Consider the following 9785-nt stretch of genomic DNA (forward strand, 5'->3'; position numbering starts at 1 on the left):
ATTAGCCAGACAAAGAGCAGAATTAAACGTGTCCCAGGCAAAGAAATGTATGAGAGAGAAGGTGGCACATTCAAGGAATTATAGGTGGTCAGCTGTGACTGAAGTCATGATCTGAGTCAGAGAGTGGTGAGAGATGAGAATGGAGAAGCAGATGGCAGTGTAGAAAGAGCGTGGGTTCAGGGAGGATTCCAGCTTCACCACTTTCCAGCCATATATCCTCATCCAAGTGACCTCTTTCTGGGTCTTGTTTTCCCATTTGTGAAATGATTGTAATCTAATACATGTAACGTGCCTGGCACAGAATGTACTTTTTAAAAAATTATAACGAATATTATTTATCTCTTTATCTAGATGAGCTTACTGGTTGGTCCATTTCAACTGAGTCAATAGAATGATGAATGAATGGATAAATTCATTCACTTATTAATGTTAGTACTTATTAGATACCACCCCTGTGCCAGACTGTTCTAATCGCTAGTGAACAAAACAGGCAAAAAATCCCTGCCCTAATGAGACTTACAGTTCATGAAACTGAGATGGAAAAGTGGCCACTGGTGTCTGTGAGAGAGTCTACTTCACAGCCCATGTGGCTCCAGAGTTATCTGATAGTTAATAAACTGACAAAGCAAGTTTCCAAGAGAGCTGGATGTGAGTCCCACCTCCTGACAAAGGGGAGGCTCCTGTCCTCTCCCTTAATTGTTTCTCACTTATCAACCCCCAGCTTCCTGTTGTGATCCAGGGGAACTGGAGAGTTGTGTTGATTGGCAGGAAGAACTGTCAAGGAAGACTCAATTCATTCTTGGGCTCTAGGTCTAAAGTGGTAGTAAGAGGAAATAGGAAAGCAGCTCACACAAAAAGGCTATGGAGAGGGGGATTTGCCTATCTCAGAAGCCCGGTGATAAGTGAGCTCAAATGCCTTGTGATGCATGCAGGTTTTATTTCAATAGCAGGATAATCATATTCACATGTGTGTATCTCATTACAAAAAGGGTTCCCCAGGAGATTTCATTTAATCCTCATAAAGACTCGTTGTTATTCAGGAGCTAAGTCACGGGTGACTCTTTGCGACCCCATGGACTGCCGCACCCTAGGCTTCCCTGTCCTTCACTATTTCCTGAAGGACTCCATAAGGTAGGAATTAACCCCATTTAGTCCCATCTCTCCCCTTGAAATTAACTTCTCCCTCTCCACAGCCTCCTGTCCTATGGTATATAACTATATACATGCTTTAATCATAAACAAAAACAACAAAAATCTTTGTTCATCTCTCATCTCTTTGTGATTCTAAAAAACTCGACGTACACACACACACACACACACACACACACAAGTCCATTCAGTGTTAAAAATATGCTCATTAGATAGAACTGTCATATGATCCAGCAATTCCATTCGTAAGTATGTAGGAAAAAATTAAAACGCTAATTTGAAAAGATACACGGACCCCAGTGTTCACAGCAGCACTGTTTACAACAGCCAACATATAGAGGCAACCCAAGTATCCATCAAAAGATGAATGGATTGGAAAAAAAGATGTTGGATGTAACTATAGTGGAATATTACTCGGCCATAAAAAAGAATAAACTTCTGCTATTTGCAGCAACATAGCTAGATCTAGAGACTATAATGCTTAGTGAAATAAGTCAGATAGAGAATGACAGATACTGTATGATATCACTTACACGTGCAATCTGAAAAGTAAAACATACCAGTGAATATAACAAGAAACATTTAAGATACAGCAAACAAACTAGCAGTTACCAGTGGCAGGAGGGAAGGAGGAAGGGGCACCAAGGGGAAAGGGATTAAGAGGTACAAACTATTATGCATAATATAAATAACCCACAAAGATGTATTGTACAAGGAATTATAGTAACTTTTAATGGAGTACAATCTGTAAAAATGCTGACTCACTATACTGTCCACCTGAAATCAATATATATTGTAAACCAATTATACCTCAATAATAATGATAATAATAAGAGGAATATGCTCATTGACTCTGTAGCTGTCTTCCCATTTGCTCTCCACTCTATTCTTCCCCTAAATGCCACTGGTCCAATGGATGCTTGTCAGTCAGTCCCCATCACAGTTGGCCTCCCTCCTGCAGCATTTGAAGCCAGTCTCTGCTGGTTCTCCTACTTCTCAACCCACTGCCCAGTTTTGTTCTTAAGGTTCCTTTCCTCTGCCACTTCTTTAATGTTGTTAGCCAGGGTTCTTTCTATCATCTTTCTCTCTCTCTTTCTCTTTAAGTGAACTCTCTGTTTTTTCAAAATCCTGCTCAAGCTCCTGATTTTGGAGCCCTTTCCTAACGACAGTCTCACCACCGCTCACCTTCTCAGTCTTCTCCCATTTCCAGAACATACAGAGTCCCCCTCCTCTCGCTTCTCTGGGAACTCCTCTGTAGCTTCCATAAAGCACATCCCACATTGTGTTATAACTGTGTTTGCACCTGTCTCCTCAAGAGATTACACCGGACTGCAGGGTGGAGCCAGCGACTTCTCTATTTCTGCATTCTTGATGCCTGGCACATGGTAAGCTTAGAGATTCAGAGGCATTTGGCAAGTTCCCAAGAGTCAAACAGCCAGGAAGCTTACAGGCAGGACCTCAACCTTAGTCTTCTGATTTTAAAGGATACGAGCTCTCTGCCTCATACAGAAAAGAACCAGCTGGCAAGCGTTTTATTGTAAGTGCCTCAACCCTAGCAATTTATATACATCAAGGGGCAAGGCAGTGCGAAGAATTTTCTTTTCCCCACAAATATTGCCCAGCTACCAGGTGTGGAAGGATTTTTTGGTATTTGTAGCGATCCTTTTGCAAACTCCAAGATGAGAAGAAGGAAGAAAAAAATAAAACCCACCTCCCATGTCTTCCTCCCAGTGGACAATCACTACCATCACTTCCTTTTGAGCCAGAAGGCTGGAAGCCAATCCTAGCTCATGAAATTCCCCACGTGAGAGGAGTATGGGGTGACTGAACAAGACACCTTGTAGCTGGGTCAGCCCTGAGTATGACCGCTGCCATCCTGAAGTCATACTCTGGAGAAAACCTTCCAAAGGTGATCACAAACACACCTAGAAGGAAAGAAAACTTCCCCTCTCCCCAGGACAAAACAAGCTTTCTAGGGAGAGGCTCTGAAATCTGACAATGTGCGCATTCCCCAATTACAAGCTCAAGTTCCACCCAAATACACACAATCAAAGGCTTCACCAAGGCCATCATTACACGCACAGGGCCCTCCTGCTGTTTGGGCAACATTTCAGTGCTGCAGTGAAGCAAGAGAAATGTCATCAAAGCAGCAAGGTAAAGACAGATCCAGCGACAGTGCCTTTTTCCGATCTGATGACTCACTTCGCCTTCTCATTTATAATGTCGCAGTCTGGGAAGGGGAGAAGGAAATGAAGAGGAAAAGAGTGGGCTGTGTTGTGCATATAATTTGTTTCCCCATTTCAGACGGCTTTTTAATGAGCTTTCTCATTAAGGGCTCTGTGAGCCTATGCTTAAAGTTTTCCAGACAAGCTAAGGAGCAGGACTGAAATCAGATGGTATCATGCCAGCATCTCATGTTTTGTTTTAAAAAGATATAGTAAGGGAGGAGGGGGTAGTATGAAAGAAAACACTGTTATTTACGAGAAGAGTGAGTTGATCCAAGATAGTTTGGAAATGAGTGATGGGGTTTTCCCCACTCCCCATGAAAATCCTAATGTTCGTCAATGTTTGGAATATTAGAGTATATCTGTGATAGCATTTCTTTATCCCAGGGAGACAGGTAATTGTCCTGTGCTATCCTAACCCTGGGTTCATATTTCTGATAAGACATGCATCACGTTGCATCAGAGGTAATGTCCTCTCTAGACTCTTTTCCCTGTGGGGTAGGCACTCAGACTCACCTAGTCTCTATTACATTTCCACAGCCCAATAGAGTGTCCGGACACATCAACACTCAATAAATGTGATTTTTACCATTTAACTGAATTCATTAGGTGCTGTTAGTACAGGAAAAAGTACATAAAATAATTAGACCTAAGTACTAGACTGCAAATCAGTGTAATTTATCACCTTGCAAGGTTCAACAAATATTTTAATGTGCTAACAGCCCCTAATTAAAGAAGCAGCCTTCAACTGAAATTATCAAGAGGAAGGAAGTCAAGTACAGTCAGCCCTCTGCATCCATGGGTGCCACATCTGTGGATATGAAGGCAGACTGTACTACATTAATTTTTTTTTTTGGCTGTGCCACATGGCCTGTGGGAATCTTAATTCCCTGACTAGGAATTCAGCAATACGTGAACCGAGAACTTCCAGATGTTCCACCTGGTTTTAGAAAAGGCAGAGGAACCAGAGATCAAATTGCCAACATTCGCTGGATCATTGAAAAAGCAAGAGAGTTCCAGAAAAACATCTATTTCTGCTTTATTGACTACGCCAAAGCTTTCGACTGTGTGGATCACAATAAACTGTGGAAAATTCTTCAAGAGATGGGAATACCAGACCACCTGACCTGCCTCTTGAGAAATCTGTATGCAGGTCAGGAAGCAACAGTTAGAACTGGACATGGAACAACAGGCTGGTTCCAAATAGGAAAAGGAGTATGTCAAGGCTGTATATTGTCACCCTGCTTATTTAACTTCTATGCAGAGTACATCATGAGAAACTCTGGGCTGGAAGAAGCACAAGATGGAATCAAGATTGTCGGGAGAAATATCAATAACCTCAGATATGCAGATGACACCACCCTTATGGCAGAAAGTGAAGAGGAATTAAAAAGCCTCTTGATGAAAGTGAAAGAGGAGAGTGAAAAAATTGGCTTAAAGTTTAACATTCAGAAAACTAAGATCATGGCATCTGGTCCCATCACCTCATGGGAAATAGATGGGAAGACAGTGGAAACAGTATCAGACTTTATTTTTCTGGGCTCCAAAATCACTGCAGATGGTGATTGCAGTAATGAAATTAAAAGACGCTTACTCCTTGGAAGGAAAGTTATGACCAACCTAGATAGCATATTAAAAAGCAGAGACGTTACTTTGCCAACAAAGGTCCATCTAGTCAAGGCTATGGTTTTTCCAGTGGTCATGTATGGATGTGAGAGTTGGACTGTGAAGAAAGCTGAGCGCCGAAAAATTGATGCTTTTGAACTATGATGTTGGAGAAGACTCTTGAGAGTCCCTTGAACTGCAAGGAGATCCAACCAGTCCATCCTCAAGGAGATCAGTCCTGGCTGTTCATTGGAAGGACTGATGTTGAGGCTGAAACCCCAATACTTTGGCCACCTCATGTGAAGAGTTGACTCACTGGAAAAGACCCTGATGCTGGGAGGGATTGGGGGCAGGAGGAGAAGGGGACAACAGAGGATGAGATGACTGGCTGGCATCACCGACTTGATGGGCATGAGTCTGAGTAAACTCCGGGAGTTTGTGATGGACAGGGAGGCCTAGCGTGCTGCGATTCATGGGGTCACAAAGAGTCAGACACGACTGAGTGACTGAACTGAACTGAGAGATAAACCCATGCCCCTGCATTGGAAGCGTGGAGTCTTAACCACTGGACCACCAGGGAGGTCCCTATACTATACCATTTTATATAAGACACTTAAGCATCTGTAAATTTTGGTATCCACTGGGGGCGTGGGAACAAATTCCCCCCTCCCCGTCTCCCCCAGGTTATCAAGGGATGACTGCACAGATAAGAAATCAGAGATGAAAATTTTTTCTTATCATTGATGGGTGTTATTTGGTTTCAGAGTAGGAATTAGCTCCTTTACAATAGAGAAAAGGATGTAGTTTTTGCTCTACTTATCTTGCTAGTGAGTTTTCTTAACAGAACAGAAGTACAGAATGCAAGAAAGTGGTTTCTAGCTGGCGCCTATGCTTGAACTAGCTGCCCTGCGATCTTTCCCCTGCTTGTATGGCATAAGGCACGCCTTACTTGGGATCATTCCAGGGACTTCCAGAGATAACATACTGATACATGTGAGCAGTCTGACACAGTGTTGGCCATGGAGGGTGTGTGCAATAAGAACCCATCGCTGGGAAGGGCACAAAAAGAGGAGAGGGGCTACCCTCCATTAGACTGGAGAACAGACCTCAACAGAAGGTATTAATAACACGATCTACCTAAAACGTTTGCTCAGTGGTCCAGCTAAAAATGCTGCTGACTCTTCTTGTGTATCCTGGATTGTATTTCATTCCAGAGGTCTAGGCTAGCTCTGTGTCTCCCTCTTTCTCACTCACATCCACATCTGAATAGTCAGCCAGCAGTCAGTGGTCCAGCCGGAAAAGCAGAAAAATGAGACAGTGTTCTCTGACTATGTACCTGGCACATTTTCTCTGATGGGCATCGCCTGTCTGTATTCCACAAAGTGTGACCTGTGGACCGTGCATCATAACCCTGAAGGTACTGATTAGAAGGACTGGTCTCCCAGCTGGCATGGCAATCTGGCATCTGTAGTTTTATTAGGCTCCCCCTTGGATCCTGCTTCCTGCTGAAGTTCAGGAACCTCTGGCCCTGGCTTCTGACCTAGTGGTGCCTCAGATCACTAGAGGGCACCCTGGAACAACATTTTCCCCAGGCTGTGGGCTTTCTGCCAATGGACACCAGGGCTGTGGCGCCCTCATAGTTCTGGGCTACAGTTTCCAAGTCCATCCTGGAACCGCAGTTTCCTTTAAGAAACAGTCCAGTTGCCACATCACCAAATATATCGAGCAGGCATTTCCACAATGGTGCTGTAATAAATTCAATTCCTAAAGAAAAGTTTCACTTTGTCATCCTACCTTTCTTCATTGAACACAGATTGTGAACAACATTAGGTATTAAAAGGATTGCTAAAAGAAGACATTCTTCCTATTTTCAAGAAAAAATGTAGGGAAAGATTAAAGCATATATATGAAACCATTTGGAAAATATAATTAATTGTAAATTAAGTTTCAAAGTAAGGAAAAATAGAATAAATGACTAAATATGACACAAACAGGTGCCAGTATTCACGCAAACAAGGAACCCCACCAGTGGCCCTGAGCTGACTGGGAAAATTACACTTTAGGATCTCTGGGAAGGCATCATGTAAAAGGAGAAAGGCGGTCCAGGGCAGCCCCACACAAGCCTTTTCTTTTTAAATATAAATTAATTTATTTATTTGGCTGCCTGGGGTCTTAGTGGTAGCAAGTGAGATCTTTTAGTCATGGCATTTGAACTCTTAGCTGCAGCATGTGGGATCTAGTTCCCTGACCCAAGGATCAAACGCGGGCTCCCTGCATTAGGAGAATAGAGTCTTAGCCACTGGGCCACCAGCGAAGTCGCAACACACGTCTTTTTAATTCAGGGCTCTTCCCAGTGTCTAAGAAGACACTTAAATAAACATGCAAACACAAATCTGGGGAGGACCATGGGGACTTCTCTGTCATGTTGGCATAATGCCCATTTATTCACCGAATCCTTGTGGGGCACTGTGACGTGCCAGGCACTGGCCAGCACACTGGGAAGGAAACGGTGGGCAAGACAGGCGCCTTAGCCCTGCCCTCGGGTGTTTACCATCCAGCAGGGCAGACAGACAAACGAACACGTAATTACAAAGCAGCGTGTAAGTGATAGGTTTAGTAGAAGGCTTGTGGGGCCTCACAGGGGAGAAGCCTAAGTCCGAGTCACGGTGGTGAAGGAAAGCTTCGTGGAATAGAAACAGTCAATGAAAGAACTTAAAGGATGAGTTAGGAGCAGCAAGGAAGGGCATGCTTGAAAGCTGGGGAAGAGAAGCAGCAGCTATTTAAGGATCTGAAAAGAAATTCAGTAGAATTCAACTGGTGGAACTGGGCAGGGAGGGAAGGGGACATGTGCTACACAGTACGTGTATGTCGGGGGGTGGGGGGAGCGCAGGGCAAGCCAAGGCCAGCTCATGAGGAGCTTCAGGGGGCTATGGAGACATTATCCTAAGGGTACTGTGGAGTCACTGAAGGATTATGAGCAAGGGTGGTGCCATGATCAGACCTGTATTTTAGGAGGCTCTGCCTGAGCCAGGATCACTGGTAATAAGTCAATAAAGAATTAGTCTTTGCCTTTAGCTGGACCTCTCCAATTTCCTTCCTCCATCCCCAGTTACCAACTCCCCAGGAAACCCCTTACAAGCAGAGGTTTCTTTTTAAGGTCAGCTTCACAGGGGAGATAGCAGAGGAGACAGGAATAGCCTGCGAGGTGTGGCTGTTATAAGCTAGCCTGGCCTTCAGTGTACCCTGTGGTCCTCACGAAAGGCAGGCTCCGGCGAAGTGGAGGCAAGGCCACGTTGGATTGGAAGGGGGAGTGGTCTGAACCCCATTCCCTTGGTTGGATGTCCTAAGCACCACACTTGAACTGGGTAAAAGACTGTACACAGGAAACAACAAACTTGCGAATGGTGTAGACAAGTGAAGCAAAATGCACAAAGGGAGGCCTTACCTACCTAGGTGACTGCTGTTTCATGATGCTTGTTACTGACTTAGGACTTTGGCTTGGCCCACATATCAAAACCCTTCATCAGCCTTCTCATTCTATCTGCCTGGTAGCCAGGAGGCAGGCGAGAGCAATAAACCTGAACGACTAGGAGAAGCACGACACTGAGGCAGCTGATTGAATTTTCCAATTAAAATCTAGTGCCACGATTGTTTGCCTACAGAATAATCAGAGAAGTTTTTCTTTTCTTTCTTTTTTTTTAACCAACACCACTCAGGCCAGCCCCAAAGCAGCCTGTACTATATCTTTATTTCCTAAAATGGAGGTTGTACGGGGACCAGGCCTTCGAGTAATATAAGTTCCTCAGTTCCGGCCTCTGTGACAGGGAGGCCTGACGCCCAGTTTCCTTTCCTCCAGGGTAAGGAAGAGTCTGTGTGCAGGGCCTGGAGCCTCTGGGCACAAAAATAGACTATTCGAGCCGTTTGGATTTTCCTTTCCTGACAGTGGACTTACTCAGGAAGAGGCACTTAAACAAGATTTTTTTTCTCTGTGTTTTTCAAAAAACACATTTAATGAGAGTGGGCAGGGGAAGGGGAGAAGGGCAAAATTGTTATTGGAAAGAAGATGCGCCCTCCCCTCTTTGCTCCCTAAACAGGCTCAGGTGAGGCCGCCCTTTTGCCCTTACTTGCCTTGTCCGCTTGCACTCTCCCCCCACTCCTCCCCCATCTCCTCCCTCCCTCCACCCTCTCCCCACCTCCTCCTCCTCCCCTCCCCCTCCTCCCCTCCCCCTCCCCCACCCCCCCCCCCACCTCCCAGACTCCTTTGCTGGGCCCCCACCAAGTCCTAAAAGCACCAGCATCTCTTCCATTGTTATGCTGGTAACTGAGACTTCCCACACAGTGATATGAAGAGACATATGATTCAAGCCTCCCCGTTCCAGAAATATTATTCTAGTCGCAGGAAAAAATAGGGGCCTGCTCTATGTCTGTCACCTGAAATAAACTCCCAGTTCCTTCCCTACTGCTCCCCAGATGCTCGATTCTGGAGATGGTTCCAACTGATTTTGCCACCCCCCGCCAAGGTCCCTAACCCCCTCAAGTAGGAGCCAAGGGAGAGGGAGGAGAAAAGGGGGCCTCTGAAGTTGGTCACCTCAGGGCTTGTGAAGCACATGCTCGTCACGTGGAGAAAAAATGTGCCGTCTAACCTCTGCAGCTCCCGCGGGAATCCAGAGTTTGTGTCTCTTTGCAGAGCCCAGAACAGCCTGTCTGTTCTCCTCTCCCTGTTGTGTGCCTGGCGCTTCCCCAACGAGATATCTCCTGGAAAAGCTTTTCCTGTGAGGGGTGGGGAGCTTTTGTTCTCTGAGAAAT

Source organism: Muntiacus reevesi, chromosome 5, assembly GCF_963930625.1.
Source record: "Muntiacus reevesi chromosome 5, mMunRee1.1, whole genome shotgun sequence".
Lineage (NCBI taxonomy): Eukaryota > Metazoa > Chordata > Mammalia > Artiodactyla > Cervidae > Muntiacus > Muntiacus reevesi.